Source organism: Syzygium oleosum, unplaced genomic scaffold, assembly GCF_021117445.2.
Source record: "Syzygium oleosum isolate NSW1041296 unplaced genomic scaffold, Sole_v2.1 Sole_v2.02, whole genome shotgun sequence".
Classification (NCBI taxonomy): Eukaryota; Viridiplantae; Streptophyta; class Magnoliopsida; order Myrtales; family Myrtaceae; genus Syzygium; species Syzygium oleosum.
This window is the reverse complement of record NW_026607486.1, coordinates 19,421,711-19,441,168: the sequence shown is the minus strand read 5'-3', so window position 1 is coordinate 19,441,168 and position 19,458 is coordinate 19,421,711. Positions and strand designations below refer to the sequence as shown.

The 19,458-nt window shown below is 36.5% G+C and overlaps 1 long non-coding RNA gene across 1 annotated transcript; it reads right to left on the bottom strand.

Annotated features, from left to right (window-relative positions):
• Positions 1–856: 856 nt before the first annotated feature.
• On the bottom strand, positions 857–4,558 carry LOC130135757 (uncharacterized). The gene is made up of 2 exons (XR_008814998.1): positions 3,607–4,558; positions 857–1,694 (listed from the first exon to the last, which is right to left on the bottom strand). It is a non-coding gene; the product is annotated as an uncharacterized LOC130135757 (long non-coding RNA).
• Positions 4,559–19,458: the final 14,900 nt, after the last annotated feature.

Here is a 19,458-nt window from a genome sequence, read left to right as displayed (position 1 = left end):
ACGCAAATGAGGCCAATGGCCGTGTTTTGAAGGAGCGAATACCATCACCGGCCTGTATGGACCATAATTCGTGGTGTCATATGCAATTACAGCCATCGATCGGTTGAATTCTATGGGACTCCCACGATCAGTGGCCGCGGTGGGTCCGACCCGAACGGGGTAGAGAAATGGTGAAAGGGAAAGCAGAAGGGTTTTTGTCACGTCCCAAGCAACGAACGTACACAGAAGTGGTCGATGCATTAAGTAAGGAACAATCAATCAACCGACAAAACAAAGCAGGGGACATCGATAATCTCTCTCGGTGGACGTGCTCGTGCGGTCCGAACTAAACATCGCGACGTGGTCCATCATTCTATTTTTGGGGTCATCGTTCTTGAATAAGCCGTGGAGAGATATGGGGGAAGATCTTCGGGTGGGGCCGTATCATTCGACCTCGTACGTCCATCACCATTGTGCATCATCATTGCTCTTGTCGTGCGGACCCACCCTTTGGATCGATTGATCAACCTTCCGCGGTAATTAACTTAAATCCCGGTCGTAAATTCATGAAGGCGAGGATTTGCAGGGATGTGATTCGATTCCATCTCAATTTTTCCTTTTTCTTTCTCTCCTCTCGAGAGAAAAGTTGGAGCATCGTGCGAGGGAGGGAAGACCATGAAAGGCAGGGGGAAAAAGGGCACAATACGTTGCAGATGGGGACCTTCGATCTTTGTCATAAATGGTGTCCATCAATGTGAAAAGGAAAGGAAGGGGAAAGGGGGGGCTTCTATGTCATTGAACCAAAACTAGCGGCATGGATTCGGGGATATAACAGCGATTGCAAACTAGTAAATATCAGACGCTCGAGGTTTAGGGGTACCGTAAAAAGACATCCGACGTGTGTTGACCGAGTTGCCGACAATGTGGCTACACTTGTTTAAGAGAAGTGACATGTATTAAACACGCGTATAATACTGTTGATCAATCTTTCTGCTGATCGTGCATGATTAACAATTTAGGCGAAACGTAGGAAACACTTGCATTGTAGGATGCAATCCAAAGAACTCGAGCAGTCTAACAGCCCGGCCTCCTTGTCAATCTGGATCGAATACTTGTTCATGATAGTTCGATCAATCTGTCCCTGCCCCTAATGTAAAACCCTTCTCGTCTATGACCTACTTATACGTATGCATGGAAATGATAAGAGAATTCTGTCCTGCTTGCTCTTCGTTTGGAGGGTTTTCAGAAAGGTACAGTTCAGGGAAAAGAGAAAGTGATGCAACACGATTAGGACGTGGCAAATTGATTGCAAATATACTCTTGGAGATGAGCAGCTTCCAGTGCGGAACCATGGAGATGTAGCAGGAGAGGACCATTTTTTTCACATCTGATACTAAATTCCATCTGTAAATAATAGTTTTACCTGCAATGATATTATTAGATGAGATGCGTGATAGGAACTTTGTCAAAAGACATATAGAAGACCTGCTGTTGAATTGTTCGACCCAAGAGAACACTGCGTGAATTAATCTTATTACAATAACAAAAGCTACAGCCCGACTTCTGAGTCTCGAGGAAGAAATTTCTCACAAACATCCTACTTTCTGGCGTGATCGGACGGACAGACGGCCTTGGACTGGACGAGGGAGAGAAAGAAGCTCGCCTGATTGTACCGGCTAAAAGAAGGTACTCCGACGACATGGCATGCTAATCTCCTAACCAAATCGGTGTAATTAAAAACATACCTCGAACCAGAACACAGAACAACAGATGCCAACGACCCAAAACCTGAACCACAAGAACGCACACAGTACAATACTAAAGAATGTAAAGCGGCCTTCGTTTTTTATTTTCCCTCGAAAATCAAGATCGTTAAGCTAATTACATTCATAACTACTTTAGGTTTAATAAGTCAACGGGGGCCTGGATAGAATAAGAAAACGATTAACCGATGAAACAAGTACACTAAGACGAAAATCTTCTATAATCCTGATTCCGAAAACCCTAACTCAAACTTAGTTAACAAGAAGAGATAGCACGCACTACGCCATTAATTTGCATGGTAGTGATCTTGTACTACAGTTAAAAGGCTGGTTTTCAGAACATCTCCAGACCTCACATGACAGTATACATAGATGACATTCTAGTGCAAAAACATGAGGTATCAATTATTGGAAGAGAACTAGTTTTTCACATCATATATAGGAATATATGCCGTTGCGTGAAATCATTTTAGGAGGTTCGGTGAAATACAAAGAAGTAATAACGCATCCGTTAAAGGCTACAAGAATCATAGTTTCCACAAAAATCCACACGAGCATAATCTCTAAAAGTACAAAGAAAAATATCTTCCTGTCATACACTAATTCTCTGGTGTGATCTCTCAATTGTACTCCATTATTGCCTTTTCTTCCTCCCACCATGTGAAATGTGGACCTCAAGCATGGGGAAAAATTTCATCTGTCAATTGCCACAAAAAGAGGACTTTTCTTCTTCTCCTCCTTCTTTCCCCCTTCACAGAAGCTAGTGCCTCCCAAAATATGCCATTGACGTAAAAATTACATCTTAAATCTGTTTCATGAAATCCGATGTTATTCTTACCCTATTCTCATTAAAAGAGGATTTTAATTAATTCTTCTTAGCTTCACCTTTCTAATACAAAAGAGTGGCTTATGACACTAATTAGCTCTTAGTTAAGATTACTCTTAATGCAACATTGGCTAAGTGAGCTCAAAAAGATAAACATTTTCAAGAAAGCCGGCATATGCAACGAAAATCTTGTACAACATACAACTAATAAACACTACTCTAGAATCAGAATGCATCAACTTTAGACGGGCTAGTCAGAATTAGATATGTATTTTCCCCCTAGTAGTAATTCAATCGAGGAATTAGATTGCAAGAATCACGAACAAAACTTCCTAATGTTAAGTGGCTCTAAAAGATGAGAAACATCGCAATTCGGTGCCTAGTTCCCTCATTCTCTTGGCTTATCTCTATGCAGTAAAACGATACCTCATTTATCTATGTAGAAGACAGTTGCTGAATATTGTCTGTGTAAAATCATGTCATCACACTTAACATTGATTTAAAGATATAGAAGTTGGCAGCTGGAGGCAAAAGAAATAAGTAGTCTTCATAAAAAAGATTAACTCATCCATTTATGAAGATAAAACAATTTCAAAATTCAAAGTTTTATCTACATTAGTTGAGCTACTTGTGTGAGTTGTTTCAAATCCAAATCTACTAGCAACAACAATATTGTTTCAAACAAGCTTTTAATATGGTCGACACACGTTGCCATCAATAGGAAGAAATGAAGCATCATATGGAATGGCTCCACCTAATAATATATGGCGGAACGAGCCAATCGAATTTAATCAAGATGATGATCATGGTATTTTGCAATTCAAAACTCAACTTGGTCCATGCTTCAGCTACTTGCAGTTGAAGATCCTAAAATCATTAATTGAGCGCTCAAAACCACATTTTTCTCATCTTATAATATGCATACAATATGAAAACCAAAAGATTCGCTGCAGCACTGGATTTGTTTGACAGATTATGTGCAACATGGGTTAATTAATCTATATTACTGCTCACAGATTATTAAGGATAGTATCTTACCTTTTATGCCAAAGAAACTTCAGTATCACTTGATGGCTGAGCACTTCCTCCTTCTGTGTATACACATGCTAGCTGCTTTGGCGTTGCTGCAATTAATTGGTGTATGCACAAAACATCCCACTATTTCAATTAATAATTTTAAAATGAAAAGGAAGAGAAAAATAAACACATAGTTACAGTCCTATGGGACCTTTTATATCCAGAAGTGAAGAAAAGACCCTGAGATTAGACATGTATACACACTTCTTCAAATGCTCAATATATTAAAGGCTGTGGATAATGGGATACTAGTCATTGATTGCTGATGCAGCATCATCAAGATTCTCAATACTAAACCTCTGTCGGCGAAATTCATGTCTATGCCGTGAAATCGTGTGTGAATCTTGATGATGCTGCACCTGCAAACAAATGACTGTGGGCAGCTGCTTGCGGATCATTTGACAAACCTTCTAGAGTGAAATATTTGGCCCTCTGAAGATGGAAATAAAAGTTCGCCAAAAAAAAGAGAGAGATAAAAACATGTGGAATAAGAGGAGGAAAAAAAAAAGAAGAGGAAGAACTATGGTCCGGAATATCGTCAAGAACAGAAAATTAAAAGGGAAGAGCTTCAGAGATTCCTTATGTCAATGTCTTCCAAATAAATAAACCCTAGCTAATGAAAACTCCATCCCAAAACTTTTAGCAGGAAAATATGGGATAAGGTCAAAGGAAAAAAGGACAACAATGGATCGATGGAAGAAAAGATATGGCCAAGAATGAAATCCATGTAATAAAAGACACAGTAATGGCGATTCCTAGCAAAGAATGATCTCTCTTTCCTTGGTCTCCATTGAGGGGAAAAAATATGGAGCAAGAAGAAGAATATTGAGGGTGTGGGGGTGGCGGTGGCGGCAGCGATGATGGGGAAAGAGAGAACAGGAACGTGAGAGGCGGCGGTGGCGGCAGCGGCGATGATGACGACGACGACGACAGGGATGAGGGATCGAGAGCAGGAACGGGAGAGGAGGACTATCAGCAGAGAGAGAGAGAGAGAGAGAGAGAAGATGATGAGGACAGAGAAGGGTGGTGGTGAAGAAGAGTAAAGATACACAGTTGCTTATATACGCACAACTATGTCATTTATGTTTTCTTTTTTTCCCCTTTCTTGTTCTTGCATGAGGATCAACAGGTTCATGTATAAAGAGCATTTTTTTTCAAATCTTGTTTACTAAGAATGAAAAACCAACTATAACCTGAGCGTGACATTTTCTTGACATTATCTACTTAGTTACTTTATTATTCCCATGTGATTAAGAAGATAAAAATATTTCTTTTACGAAAAAGTTGCAACTGGATTATGGAAAACTAGCATTGCTTTTACCTTCTGGATTTGGGAGGACGGCCACTGTACTAAATTGGAACGAAACTCCGTTATATATTTTAGGGAATTAGAATAGTGTACTTATAAAAAAATTTTAAAAATAATGTGTGCATGGTCCACCAAATTTAGTTCTTATTAGGGCATCTTCATGTTCATGATTTGTGTGGTCCAGTGTCTACGAATTGAACTGTTGATTTACCTTCACCTGCATATCTCCTCGAATCGCAAATATAATTTGACAACACATCTAAAAAAAAATGATATATAATTTGACAACTTGAAATTAGAAAAAAATGTGGCCAGCATGAAATGATCAGCTATCATAAATTTAGCTCCAACACCATGTAATTAATGCACAAACATGCGCGTTGTAACAAAACAAAAGGAAAGAGAGAATTGCCCCTAGAAATGATCATCTTTATGTGCAAAACCGGAATTTCGAAGAATATCCATCTTATTCTATCAAAGCACGATGGAGCAAAAGGTCACTCCTTCAAATTTCCAAGCCCAAAATACACAATTAAACAAATCCACTTTGGGATTATGTCGGGCACTAACACTAGAGATGAGATTAAGATCAAAACATAAGGAGAACTAATATCATCCCTCATTCACGAAGTCTAGTTCTCTGACAGTTATTTATATCATAAGTCGCGTGAAACAAAGTAAAAACAAAATAACGAAATCTTAAGTTGTAATTTAAGTTGTAAAAGAGTTTACACCAACAAGAAATAAACAGGAAACTCTAATAAGTTTAGTTCAGTAAAGCGGTTCAAAGATAATGGCGAACACACGTCGAAACTCCACTTTGGAAAAGGTAGAACGATGCGGCACACACGAAGGGCTTAGCGTAAGTTTATCGATAAGCATTCGCGGATCCATTCCATCAAAATCAGAAGCTACAGACTGATATATACACGAAATTGGCTTCAAAAGCTCTTCGGCAATCATGTCAACGTTGCGTCATACGGTCATTATCGAAATAATGAATGTATATGAAGGCGGCGCTTTGATGAGATTGGCATATAATTTGTCTCTTTTGAGATGTGAGGATGAAAGTTAAAGACTGCTCATGATTATGGTTTTGTCCAAGGGCAGCCCTCTATTCCCACCATCGATTTTTGACATACTTGGCTGAGATTCATAGCAAAACCTATAAATGAGTCTCATTCGTACTTCAACCTAGATTTCCTCTTAGACATCATCAACTCATCATTCTGCCATCATGATCATATCAAGAACACGAAGTTGTAATTAGCCCCTTAGAAACCTCTTCCATTGCTTCTTATTAACCAAAAAGACTTGGTCATAAGATCGTGCCAATAAGCGCTATTCTTCGTGGATTGATCGGAATAAAAGAATTTTTATACGTTATAGTATCAAATGATCAACATGTATACTTGACGATAATTAGGTTAATATCTTTCACATGTCAATCATCTATCGGTTAATGTGTAGTTACTTATATTTATTTATATTCTTTGTTACAATTTTATCTGTAAAACTCTTCGATAGGATGATCATGCTATGTTTCTCTCTCTCGAAGCTAGATAAGTTAGAAATTAATCAAGCAAAATCCTTAGAAAGCTTGGAACTATTTTCCATTTTAGAAAGGAAGAAGATCATGTTAGTCTATTTTCAAGTACTTTGGTGTGTAGTAGTCACTTCTATTTTAGGGTCTTTTTTTCTCTAAGCGGTCAATGATCTCGTGATTGCGCAAGTGATTATTTGTATTTGTGCATATATCAATATTCTAATGAAATGGCCGCCGATGACTGAGTCTGAAATTTCTAAGTTCATGTTAAAGACCCGCAATTTGTCACTATCAATTATTGAGATAATGTGACCCCCGTTCCATTGTTAAAGAATTTGCGATAATGGTGCATGATGAACAAAGAATAAAGACACGAAAAGCAAAGCATAACAGGAGCTTGTACGATCAAGTGATCTAACCATAAGATTGGATCTCGTGCCATTTACACAAAAGAAAACCATTAGGCATCGTCCATTTTCTAACCTACCGATCAAGTTACTCGTTGTTCTTAGTTAGAGCTACTTATACTTAGTAACATATCTATGGTAAGTATGTGACTCTCATTTGTGGTAAAAAATTTTAGAATTAGTAAAAATATTCGCCCGGAGTAAGACACATTATTTCTAGTAATATCTCCTTTTGATTTTTTTATTCTTTTTTTTATAATCAACTTAGTTATCTTTTTTTTGGGTTTTCTTACCTCGTTATTTGAACATCAATTGATTTGGTTGATTAATTTTTACCATTATTACACTCGTGGTCGAAGGTCACGCATAACCCTTGCCATAGATCGGACAAGGGTTGCGTGACCCTTGCCTGCAATTGGAGAAGGATCGCCACCCCGCCCTCTCAAGAGGTCGGCAAGGGTCACACCGCTCCGATGGGGGTCACCCTGACCCCGGCAAGAGCTGTTGATGGCGCCACTGCCCGACCACCTTCCCATTTCTCCACTATTATCAAAAGCATTATATAATTTGACTATTCAATTTATATTAATTAGAAATGAAAACATTCATCGAAATCAAATGAAGCTCATTACGAACGATTGTAATTTAGTACCGGTGGTTCATTTTTTATTAAACTATCTACTAAAAATGAGAAGACTCATATGTTATATTTATAATGTGATCCCACATTTAGGTTTGACCCACGTTTTCTCTTTTGAGTGACGGTTATCCACTGGCGGTTTTTCCACGCTTCGTACCCCTTCGGTGACAACCGCCATCTTCGGTAACCGCCTTGATGGGAAGCGGTTTATAAAGATGAACGTTCATTCCATAAAGGAAGACACAAGGTCTAACGCAAACCCTCTCATTCGGTAATACACCATCAGTACGCAAGGGGATTGGGTTAGTAGAATGCGCCCGTAATCGTTTCGAATTGACGTCGAACTACCGTGGATTTCCGACGAACGTAAAGTTGAACAATGGCTGGAGGTCAGTTTATTTTCGATCCTGTTTTCCGCATTTGATTCTAATTGTGCTTGAATTTTGTTCTTCTATGCATGATTAAAATCCTTCAGTTTTAATCTTACATCATAGTGAATAAGCAAAATTCACCACAATCAAACAATCTCTATTGACAAGTTAGACACCCTTTTAAAGAATGTGATATAACACAAAATAGGTGAAATTATTAATAACGTCTACATTAAACAACCCAAGATATTTCACCTTCCTTTTTAGAAAATTAAAACGATTTTAGTAAAGATGAGGCCCCAACTTACTTTTTGGTGAAGATGGTGAGATCTGACCATAGACACATGCCCAGAAATAAATAATTATTGGAACAATCAATCTATCAAACAAAAAGGACAAACGGGTCAGAGAGATTCCTGCACGTCCCCACCTCTCCATTGGAGATGGGGTCCGTCCGTACAAGCCCGATGTGGCTGCGTCTAACTTTTCCTCTTTTTTCACTTCTTTCTTCCTTTTTTTTCCATTTATTTTATTTTTTCTAGGTTCTGCTTTTTCTTTTCTTTCGAAAATGACAGCGACCACACTTGCATTTGGCAATTTCCCTTTTACCATAATTCTCCAAAGCAATAGAGAAGGTCAGACGGTACAAACTTTTTTTTTTGTCTGTTGATGAATTCAACTAGAAATTTTAAAAAATGATGGCAATCTTGAATTTCTTTTTTTTTTTTCTTTTGTGACTCAATCTTCAGGTCATATGGTGTGCTGCATCTTGGCCATCTTGTCTTGCCAAGTGGGCCTCCAATCTTTTCAGCATTTTCGAAGAAACATACGTTCTCATGTCGATATGTACATGTATCTATACTTTTGCATGGACTCACCAACTATAAAATTAACCAGCTGATTGCTTATTTATTTATTCAACATTAAAAATTAATCTTACAAACTCTAACAATAAAAAAAAATTTGAACGCCTTTCAATTTCCTTGAAATTTAATAGATTGTTATAGAAGTAAATATCCGAGTTTCTATGAAAGTGACCTTTTTAAGGTCTCTCATGTCATTGATTTGTTCATGAACGATGATACGACTCTATCACTATTATTCATAGACTGTGGAATAAAGAAGTGGCGTGACATATAAGGGATGATTTTCGGACTGCTTTAAACGTGTAAAGGATGATAATTGGGGAAAACAAGACAAGAGAGGATTCGAGAAAGAAAGAAAGAAACAACATGTTAACATCATTTATGGGTACACCACTTGGAAAGATGGTGCATTTCTAAGACGTCATTTCGATGATTGCTAGTCCATCACATCGTTGAGAATGAATGGATTCAGTAGTCACTCAATTGTCTGCTCACAGTTCCTATTAATGCATTATTACCTAATTTTGATTCCATCCATTTCATCACAGAGAGAAACAATTAACCTTCCTTTTTCTTCTTTTCTTTTGTCCATGGTTTCTATTTTCTGTCGAAATGATACTCAATACTTTGGAGATTTTATAAATAACTTAGGTGTCCTTTGGTTTCATTTTATTTTTGCTTTCACTTACATATAGTGAAATCATTCAACTTGTTTTTCGTGTATTTAAATATTTCCTAATAAGAGAAATGTTTGATTATGTCAAATAATAAACGTCCATTGACATTATTTTCATTAAACAATGTTCCTTATGTGTGAATGCTAATTATACATTTTTTTAATACTTAAGATCTTTCATTCATGATATAGTTAAATAAATATTAATTAGCTGGAAATAAAAAAAGTGGCACATCTATTTCTTCATAACATAAAAAAGTCCTCTGAATTAAAAGTAATGTAACGCACATTAGATAATTTTAACTATTAAAAGATTTACAGCCGTTTCCCTCCATTAATCTAAAATTTGATTTTTTTTCATTGCTCTAATTGTGAAAAACAGATTTTTTTTCCTTTCGAAATAAAGAATTATATCAATCTTCGTTTCTTAAATGATTTATTTTACCCATAACCATCCGGATAATCTCCACCCCACTAGCAATCGCTTCATCCAAGTTAATTGACCTAATTTTAGATCGAATCGCAATCAACCTCTCTCCGTCATTATTAAAATCATTCTCGTTCAAAAAAATGATCTTCTAGTTCAAAATCTTCCACCTTTCCGATGGAAATTCAAATGCCTAAGCTTCTTACCAATTGTCATCAAGCTTTGACTACTTGTTTCATCATCTAATTTGATTCCACAGACATTTGGCTGGGCTCATAAACTATACAGCACTCCTTTTTCTTCCATAGACATCAATGTTTATGGAGAAATGTGCATCGCCTAGTCACTTGTCAAGACTCAAGACCAACCACTCCAATGACTTTGCCATTTTTCAATTAAAGTCGTCAATGACTACTTTTTCCTTTTCCTCCTCTCCTATTGCTCCCTTCAATCCTCCTACCAAGGCTAAAGCTTTGCCAATTCATCCTTCTCTTCAAATTAAGAGTATCCAAAATGGGTAATCATCAATCTGTCCGTTGCATCATCACCCGTCGAGACGTCCTCAAGCCATTCACTGCGTTACCAAAGACCCATTTCCTTGCAACATGTGAAAGCGCCGTTTCTTCATTAAGTATGTGGAAGTATCGTCGATTGATGTTTTCGGATGCCAAAGTTGATGTACTTGGGTGGCAAACTTGCAAGTTACTTGAATCAATAAGTTGGTTGGTGGTATGCGTTGTTTTCAGGTTCTAAAAGACTAAAAAGAGAAATACCCCACTCTCGTTGATCTGTACTGTAGCTATCTTTTTATTCGTGGAGGAAAGCCTGCCCCTACTCATGGCCAACAACCTTGTACTGCTTTAGCATCTCTTTATAGATCTTTTAAGGCATGTAAAATTCGCTCCTTTTTTTTTATCCATCAAGGAAATCACGATCTTCGACCTTGCAAATAGTGTTACTGTTGCATAGAAATCACGAGTATGGTGTGTTTCATGATTGGAAAATCAAAATATCAAAGAAAGGTATCCTCGTCATGTCTTTTAAGGCACATGAGGTGTCGGGGATTCTTTCAGGACCAGGCTAATTTTTACAGGGCATGCCGCGGCCCCCTCGTTCCATGCACCCCGAACGAATTTCGGAACAAATAGGTCCATGTTCTCTGGGTGGCCTTGATTAAGAGAATTCACGAGAGTATGTCAATTGCAACAACCTAGATGTTGGGCGAGGAAGACAACATGCCTATTGCTAGAGCAACCTCAGCACTAGGGTTTCGACACAATGTTTTCCTAATTAGATGTAAGTTCACATCGTATAGGATTTTACTAGACCAAATCTTTAAGATTGATAGACCTTTCTTCCTTCGACAGATCACACGATTGTGAACCCAACCTTAGTCCAACACGATCAACCAATGATCAAGCGAAAGGCCGGTGGCCGACTCTAAAGTCTCATTCGATTGTTATGAAGAAACTTTTGAACTAAAACATGCCTTATATTCTCTTTCAAATGCATCTCCAATCGGTGTGTTATAAGTTAGAAGCACGTCACCCATATACAAACTTAACTAAACTTAACTAAACATAAATGCCCGCAATGTCCGCATCTATAGCCCACCAATCAAAAGACCGGTTGGAGGAAGCTTCATCTAACCAAGATGTAGGAGAACGATGGTCTTTTAAGATGAAACAAATTGAAACGAAAAAAGGGTGTTAACCCATTGGCCAGTGCATACCAGTTGAATGAGAAGATAGACTCTCCGAGAGAGGGAGGTCCTATACAGCGAAAGATTGGAATAATCACGTCTCCTAATTAGTGGGTCAAGCAGTCATTAGAAGATTGATTAATTTTTGTTTTGGTTGAACTGATAAGGCAAAATATATGTCGAGTTTTCTAAGTTCGAATCAATGACAATGTAGAGTTGGATCATGGATCTACATCTCCTAAGCTTGTGCCTTGTTATTCTCATCTAGGGTTTATCTTAATTTGGCAATTGGCCATGACGAATCTGTTGAAGGATGAAGCCAAATATTATTATTAAGAGCTTTTTTGTCTTTTCTATTAATTTTGCTTTTAGGTTAAAAGCTACAGTTTATATATCAGCTATTGATAGAAGCTAGCCGTCAAGCGCTGAGAAGAAAATAGAGAGAAAAGAAAAGAGAGAAGAAAAAATGAGTTTTTCTTTATGAGTATTCTTAATCTTTTTGTGCCTCGATCTTGAGTGAATATCATCATTGTATTCCTACTTTCTTCGAAGTCTAGTGGATTCGCAGAATGCCTCTGCACAGAGACGTAGCCCAAGTTTGGGTAAACTTTGATAACAAATTCTCTAGTACGTTTTTTCGATTATGTTCTTTTTATTATTATATTCTGCTAGTGAGGATTGTTTGCTTGGGTTATTTTTCTGGAATTGGTGAACGATTCCCAACAACTGGTAGCAGAGCTTGGTTGGTTAATCAAGAACATCGAGGGTTTTTCGGTGACGTTTGATTGAAAGCAAATGATATGGCAGAAGATAAAATCAGGATCGATAAGTTCGACGGGCAGGATTTCGGATGGTGGAAACTCCAAATTGAAGATTATCTTTATTAGAAAGATCTCTATGCATGACTTGAGGGTTGGAAACCCGAAATCGCGGAAGTGGATCCGACAGTTGAATCAGGATGGAAAATTCTTGATTGAAAGGCATTAGGTGCGATTCGTCTAGGATTGACGAAAAAGACAGGATACCCCATCGCGAAAAAAAACTGCAAAAGAAGCGATAGATATTCTTATGAATATATATATATATATATATATATATATATATATATTCATTAATTGATTGAGTTGATTAATAGTTTCTTCGTCTAAATCTAACTCATTAACTTTTTTGCTGAGTTTGCAAAATCGAGAAGTATGGCCTTTTTTGTCGCAGTTATAGCAAGTAATGTTTTTAAAATCTCTTTTAGGTTTTTTGGTTTTATCAAAACTATCATTTTCTTTTCTTTTAAATTTTTTTTTATCAGAATACTTCTTATCAAATTTCTTTTTATAAGGTTTCTTATAAAATTTCTTTTGATCCTTTTGTTTAGAAGGACATTTTCCTGAACATTTGGATTTTTCAAAAGATTCAAAAGATGGATCATATTGGGCACAAAAATCTCCTAATCCTTTTTTAGAAAGCTTTTGTTCTTTCTTGATTTGTTTTTGGAGACGAATATTAGTGCACAACTGTGTTCCTATTTTATAAACATAAGATGTTAGTTCTCCATAAGAAAGATGGTCATATGGAATTTGATTTCCATATTCTTCTCTTATCTTACTACGAACTTGTTTTCCTATGAGTTTTGGTAAGCCAGCAAGAAATTTTTCTTTCCAAAAAGACTGATTGCAATATGTTCTTTGGAAAACTCTTTTCAAAAATATTTCTTTATATTCTCGGAATTCTCCTAAAGATCTACATTTCATATTGGATAAAAGATCTTGGTTTTTATCAAGAATATGAGAAGAATCTCCTAGAAAATGTTGGGATATAGAAAATATTAAAGTATTAACAGCATCTTGGATGGGTTGATCATCTTCGTCAAGAATATTTTGACCAAAAGGGTCGAGTTTATAGGCATTAAGAATTTGGGACCTTTGCTCATCATTCAGATAGTTATCCCACCATCCTTTGAGCTGTCCTGTAAAACCGGCTATTAAAAGATATGCAACAGAGTGGTCGGAAGTATCCGGAATGGTTTTGTAAGTGTTGGCGAGCATAACCATTTGGGTTAAAATATTGATGAGGTTTTGCTCAGAGACACCATCAATATTCCATTCATAAATAGCATCAGAAGAATATTTATTCTGAACTTTTGAAAATGCTTCTTCTGTAAGGATATCTGGAGGAGTAGCACGAGAGTAATAAAGCTTTTGGGGATCCTTCCATGTAATTCGATTTATTTCAGGAAGGGATTCAGTATCGGATTTATCTAGAAGATTGATTTGATTGGAAGGCTCCATACGATCAGGAGTGTCTTTGACACTTAGGTTTTGTATTAAAGGAGTATCCAAAATTATAAGATTTTTAGGAATCAAAACTGTTTTTCCTTTGAGGAGTTTCCTCCGGTCTTCTAATGCTTTAGCAAATTCAAGACTAGGATTTTTTGGAATTTCAAAATTTTTAAAGAGAGGTGATTTTAAATCCTTTTTAGGAGCTGTTATAGAAGAGGATGGAAAACTATTTTGAGTAAGATTTTCAATTCGATCAAGTTGTTTTCCTATGGTATGAAGATGTTGATTTGAAAAATTATTTTGTTCAAAAATCTTCTTAATACCAATGCTGTCTATTTCAGAGGTTGTTTTAAAAGGAGAAGCTACTATTTCAGTTTCTCGATGCTCAATTTTGATTTTTCTAAGTGGAGGATGATTAGACTCGATGACATGGCCATCGTCTAGCTTCCATTTATAAAATTGATCTAACAAAAAAATTTGTTTTTCTTTTAGAAATTCATTTTCAAACCAATCAAAGAAGAATACCTCTATTTCATGTTGGTACATGTAATCATAATATTCTCTTTTGATTTCGAGTGCTTGTTTTTTAAAATTAGCAAAGAACCATTCTCTGATATGATTGTTTTCAAAAGAATTGAATTCTTTATTCAAAATAATTTTATTAGGTTCAAAGGCTAATTCCAAAACATTGATTTCGGGGTCTTCCATTTCGGAAGGAGTTGGATCAGGGAAATCAGGAGTATGTTGGTAAACTGGTCTGAAAATCCCTGACCTGTTATCTATACCACTGATGTTTGGAAGAGGGGGAGTACTTGCGGATGCTTCCTCGGGATTGTTTAAAGTGATATTAGGAATAGTATCTACTAACCTTCGAGAAGAAGTGGAATGCCAAGAAGGAATTGATCTAATGTCGCAAGACCTTCTAGGAATATCTATAGATCTTCTGGAAAATTGAATAGTTACTCTTCCTTCAGGATGCTGGATAATATTGGTAGGATCAGAATTTTGAATGATTGGCTGGGGAATTCGGTTTTCTAATTCCCATTGATCTGGAAAGGTTATTTGATTCCAAGGAATGGTCCTGGGAATGGTAACATTTGCTTTAGAAATATCAGTTTGTAAAAGAAGGGTTTCTCTATTGGAATTCAATTTAAAAGCTTTGCTACCAAAAGCAGAATTCATTACTTTGTAATAAACTCTGTAGATAAGGGCTATGGGAATAGAACCTTCAGCTATAGAATAATTATGAGTCTTTATTTGGAGAGTGAGAGATTTTAAAATATTTTTGTCTTTGAGTGAGACAGTAAGACTAGGATGACTATCAAAATGAATTGGTCCGCTGCAAAGACTGGTCTCGACAGCACCAAGAATAGATTCTTCATATTTTAAAAGTCGAGCATCTCTTAAAACAAGGAGTAAGGAAGTATCTAATCCTTCTTTGGTAAGGGGTTTTGCACCGACCTGTACCAAACCTATGTGCATGTAATTCCATTTCTGGGAATGCTTCTTTACAGAATCCTTATTTAAAAGCTGTATAGAAGCAAAAGAATTAGAAAGTAGTACATCTCTTTCTTCAGTAACAATGACATAATCATTATTTCCAAAGAGTTTAAATTTTGAATGCTTATAAATTCTGTCCAGTTTGACTTTTGGAATAAACCAATTTTCAATAGATTTATTGAAATCTTCTTCTCAAGAAGTTCCTATATTTCTTTTTGGCAGAAATTTAGAACTTCGTGATTCATTTGAGAAGGTCCAGCCTTAGTAGGAATATCCTTTTTTGAAAATCCTGGTTCATAAGGTAAATCAACTATGTGACATTTACGAGACCAGAAGGCATTGAGAATATTAGAACATATGGAATCTTTGATTTGTTTTTCAAGATTGGAAATCCTTTTCTGAAGACTGGTTTCAGAAAGATTTTTGTCAATCCTTTTGTAGTTGCTCTGCTTTCTATGTCAACAAACATGCTGAACTAGAAAGAGGAGTCCCAAGATTAGTAATAAATTACAAACCTTTGAATACTGCCTTGAAATGGATAAGATATCCAATTCCTAATAAAAAAGATTTGTTAAATAGGCTTTGTGATACAAAGATCTTTTCTAAATTTGATATGAAATCAGGCTTCTGGCAAATTCAAATTAGTGAAAAGGACAGGTACAAGACAGCCTTTACTGTTCCTTTTGGCCAATATGAATGGAATGTCATGCCTTTTGGGTTGAAAAATGCCCCATCTGAATTTCAAAGGATAATGAATGATATTTTTAATCATTGTTCTGATTATATTATTGTTTATATTGATGATGTTCTAATATTTTCTACATCCATAGAGAAACATTTTAAACACATCAATCATTTTATCAATATTTCAAAGAAGAATGGTTTAGTAGTTTCACCTACCAAAATATCTCTTTTCAAAACAAAAATTCGTTTTTTAGGACATTACATTCATCAAGGTACTATCATACCTATTGAAAGATCAATAATATTTTCTGAAAAATTTCTCGATGAAATCAGAGACAAAAATCAATTGCAAAGATTTCTAGGAAGTTTGAATTACATTATTGAATTCTTTCCTCGCATCAATATAATTTGCAAACCACTTCATCAGAGGCTCAAAAAGGATCCTCCTCCATGGACTCAGGTCCATACTGATATTGTAAAACAGATCAAGCGGACTGTCAAGGAAATTCCTTGTTTACATCTTGCTGATTCCTTTGCTTTTAAAATTGTTGAAACTAATGCTTCTGATATTGGATACGGAGGAATTTTTAAACAATCCAAAGACAACAAAGAACAAATTGTTCAGTTTGTCTCCAAACACTGGAATGATTGCCAAAAGAATTACTCTACCATTAAGAAAGAAATTCTTGCTATTGTACTTTCTATTTCTAAGTTTCAAGGAGATCTTTTGAATCAAAATTTCTTATTACGAATTGATTGTAAGTCTGCAAAAGATGTTTTGCAGAAAGATGTTCAAAATATTGCTTCTAAACAAATTTTCGCTAGATGGCAAGCCATCTTATCTGTTTTTGATTTTGATATAGAATTCATAAATGGTTCTTCAAATTCTCTCCCAGATTTTTTAACACGGGAATTTTTACAGGGAAAATGCCTCCCAAACCACCTGACAAGCTTACCAGAAGAAAAGGCAAAGAACCCGCCGAATCTTCGGAGAAAAAGCCTGGCTTAACCAACATAAAGACGTGGTTACAAGCAACCACCCAGCCATCTTTGAATACCACCACCATTTCTACTCAGGCCAACCCAAACCTTGAGTTATCTCTAAGACCTCCTTTTGATATTACTAAAATTTCTCATGACGAAGCTTTACAGCTTCTCCAAAAAGCCTTCAATAGTCAGACTCAACCATCAGCATCATCAGCGGCAATGGTAAGTCCTGACCCTTCTCCCATTGCTACCCAAAAGCAAATGAGAAAAAGAATTTCTAGTGAGGTGGTTATTCAGTCTACAACCCCTCTTGAACCCAAATCAAAATTTTTTCCTAAAATTGGTTTTGAAACAATTTGCAACATTGAAAATGGTTTTTATAATGAAAACCCTTATGTTTTTGCTAAAAATATGTTCTCAGAAAAGTTCTTTTACACCCCTCATGACATTTATAAAACTGTTGATTTCTATGAAAAGATTTTGATGGAAACAGAATCCATCACCTTTAAGCATTTCTCAAACAAAGGACATATAAATTACTCCAAGGCCATTCTACACAAGGTCATTCACCCTCGAGAATGGCAACCTAGTCCTCTGGCCATGAGGAAATTTAATATCAAAATGTCTGAATCCCTTCCATACAGGACATCCTTTTCCTATTTTGATTATAGACAAGCATGGTGGAATGTATTCTGGAGACAGAATCCCAATAACTCCCATACTTGGCTTTTCTACTTTGAGAACTTTGATATCAAAGGACTCCCTTACTGGTTCCTCAAATGGTGGGATCATTTTGGACCCATCGAAGAAATTATTCATCTCAGAGTTCAACACAGTTATGAACTCTTCCTCAAAAAATTCAATCCATTCTCCCATGAACAAATCTACAATAGTATCATGATCTTTTTCCATGCTTTTGGCATATCTTGGGTTCATGGATGGACTTTTGATTTTATAAAATCGAAAGGAAGAACAAACATCCCTATTCTAATAAGAAGATTCAAAGTCAAATGGTGGGATGGTTTCAAATTTTTTGATAGAACATCTCTTGAGAATGTCAACAAATGGCTCATTGCCAGACAACATGTTTCTAATTACCCTCCCCCTCCTGGGGAAATCACCCCTTTTCTACATGACAAAGGCTTCGTCCTTTCTAAGTTAGCTTCAGCCCAGTCACACCAACAATTAGCAGGGATGTTGAAGCAAGCTCTTTCTGAAATCGAAGACTCTGAAACTTCTCACTCTCATCATAGTGGGAACTCCAATGAAGATGATTGCTACGGAATCCTTCCAAGGATCCCATGGGGAGATGTAGCAGATCAAGAAGAAGAAGACGAAATGGTGGAAGATTTGTCCAAACCATAATATCAGGCGCTGAAAGCCTCCAGAGGCCATTTTCATCACTGCGCCGAAGGAATTCAACCACTTTCATCATTTCTAGGACAAAAGGAGTCTGCCAATCTTTTTCTTTATCAGAATTTTCATGATTATGTCCAATCACTATTCACTGTAACACTGTGCACTTACTACTATTTGCTACAGTATTACCCGTGAACTATTTCTACAGGAACTTTATTTGCTTATAAAACCAGACCTCATTCACTTGAAGAGGCAGAACTTTTCAGAACCTCTTCAGACCCTTTCTCTCAGAGTTCAAAACTCTCTCCAGTTTCTCTCCAAACCTTCTTCGAAGGAATAAGAGATCTCACATCTCAAATCTTTCTATAACCTTTCATACTCAGTAAGTTTCTAAACCCTGTAAGGATCTTGTCTCATACTTTCAAGATCTTTCGAAACCCTTTCTAGTTTTTATAGTGTGGAAAATCTTATCGTTCTAGACTACCAAATAGTCTGAGTAAAGGGAGAATTTCTACCAAAGAAATTTTCTTACTTCTGCACTTGTACTTCTGTATTTACATTATGTAACCTTTCAATACTGTTGTTGTAACACTACAAAAAAACATGTTTTTTCCGACGAAATTTCCAACGAAAAATTTGGAAAAATTCGTTGGAAAACGAATTTCCAACGAATTTTCCAACGAAAAAAAATTCGTTGGTAATAAGTCGTCGGAAATTTTTCCAACGAAAAATTTCAATTTTCGTTGGAAATTTGCGATAAATTTTTTTTCGTTGGAAAATTCGTTGGAAAACTCGTGGCTAAATTCGTTGGAAACGAATTTTTTTTTCCGACGAATTTTTTTCGTTGGAAATTACAAATTTTTTTTTGGTCGAGTTAAAAATCGTGGAAATTTTTTTTCCATCGAAAAAGAATTTTTTTTTGGTCAAAAATTTTTTTTTGATCGAAAAATAGCCCTCGCCGCTGGCGAGGGCCAGCCTCGTCGCTGGCGAGGGCCCGCCTCGTCGCCGGCGAGGGCCCGCCTCGTCGCCGGCGAGGGCCACCTCGTCGCCGGCGAGGGCCCGCCTC